Here is a 2,188-nt window from a genome sequence, read left to right on the forward strand (position 1 = left end):
AGTAGTTACTTTAACAGCTTTTGGCTTAATTAGCTTTCTTCTTTTTTAAAAATATTTATTTATTTATTTGAAAAGCACAGTACCAAAGAGAGAGGGAGAAACAAAGCAAACAAGAGAGATATCTTGGGCAGCACTGCGGCATAGTGGGTAAAGCCACTATCTGAAGTGCTGGCATCCCATATAGGTACTGGTTGGGGTCCTGGCTGCTCCCCTTCCTATCCAGCTCTCTGCTATGCCCTGGGAAAGCAGTAGAAGATGGCCCAAGTCCTTGGGGCCCTGCACCCTCATGAGAGATCTGGAAGAAGCTCCCGGCTCCTGGCTTTGGATATGCGCAGCTCCGGCCATTGCAGCTGTCTGGGGAGTGAACCAGCAGCTGGAAGACCTCTCTTTTTCTCTCTGCCTCTGCCTCTCTGTAACTCTTTCAAGCAAACAAATAAAAAAATTTTAATTTAAAAAAAATAAAGAAAGAGATATCTTTCATCCACTGGTTTAATATTCAAATGCCCACAACAGCCAGTGGAGAGCCAGGAACCCAAAACTACATCCAGGTCTCCCATGTGGATCAAAAGAACCCACGTACTTGGCCCATCATCTGCTGCCTTCCCAATGGATTAGCAGGAAGTTGGATCAGAAGCAGGGGAACTGGGTCTAGAACCAGCACTACATCATGGGATGTGGGTTTTCTAAAACGTAGCTTAACCCACTGCACCACAATGCTCACTCCATGACTTCTTTTATTTTAAAAGATTAAAACTAAGACATTTTAATTCCTTCTCAATGTGGAAAATGATAGTCATGTGTTGTGACTGTGCTGTGTGCCAGGTTCTGTCCATAGAACATCATACTTAACCATCACAACCATCCTATGGGGGTGTTATTATCATCCCCGTTGATATAAGTTAGCTTTTGCTGAGTATCAAATTAACTCCCAAGTTGGCAATTTAAAACTATGAATTAGAAAAGCTGGGCAGAGTTTAGGTGAGTATCTAAGGCTCATGTTGCTGGTCATTAGCAGGCTTCACTGCTGCTTTACTTACTTGTGGAACTCTTGGCAGGTCTCAGATCTTCACTGACTATTGGCTGGAGACATCAGTTCCCTGCTACAAGTGCTTCTCAGTGTGGTTGCTTCCAGAACAAAGAATTTGAGAGAACAAGGATGCATTCTCAAGAAAGAAGTTATGATAACTTTATAGCCTAAGCTTGAGAGTTGCATGTCTACCATATCCTCTCATGTCTACCATATGCTCCTCATTGGAAGGAGGTTATTAAGTCAGGCCCACACTCAAGAGGAGGGGATTATACAAGAGTGAATGCCAGGAGGTAGGGTCCATGTAGAGACAGCCTACCACAAAGTTTTTATTCTCTTAACAGTACAGGAGCAGGCCTAGAGATGGTATATAATTGGCTGTTCCATGGTTAGACAATAATTCACTTTGATACTGTTGGAGTCCAGAGACCAAGTTGCTAATCAATATGCAGTAGAAAAGCTGCAAATATTTTTAAGAAATTAACCTCTTATCTTGCTGAACTTTTTTTTTTTCTTGCTGACCATTTTCACTCTTCTAGGGCAAAGCTTCAGGTAAACTAAAGACAGTAGAAGTAACTTGGACATATCAGATGCCTTGTGCTCAGGTGTATAGTGCTAGACTTCAAGTTAACTGGGCTTTTTTCCATTACAATACTTAACAATCTTCACAAATTTGCCACTCTTTCATGTTTGTATATGAGTCAATAACATAATAAATCACTGAAACACATTTCAGTATATTTTATAAACGAGGGGTCTCAGAAGTGTTTATTTGGTTTAGAGTTAATGTGAAGGGGAAAAATTGTAATTTTGCACAGAGTCAACTTTATTAGAAAATGATTGCAAGCACTCAGCCCTAACCTTGTTATGGCACTACAATTGGAATGCCAAAATTTCATCTTTTATCTCAAAGAGAAAGCAAATGCAGGACTCATAAGACCATAGAACTCTAGCTGGCTATTCCCTACAGAGCACAGATATCCTGCTTTTTTTTTTTCTTTGCTAGGTTGAAATGCTTGCAAGAGTGGAATGATAAGTGACTCCAGAGAGCACGTAAAGAAAAGAGCATGACTAGGTTCTCATAGGTGCAAGTTTTATCACAGTACAGGAATTAGAACAATGTCAAGGCCACAGGGGAAAAGGGGAGAGGCATTCTGATAA

Source organism: Lepus europaeus, chromosome 1 (assembly GCF_033115175.1).
Source record: "Lepus europaeus isolate LE1 chromosome 1, mLepTim1.pri, whole genome shotgun sequence".
NCBI lineage: Eukaryota > Metazoa > Chordata > Mammalia > Lagomorpha > Leporidae > Lepus > Lepus europaeus.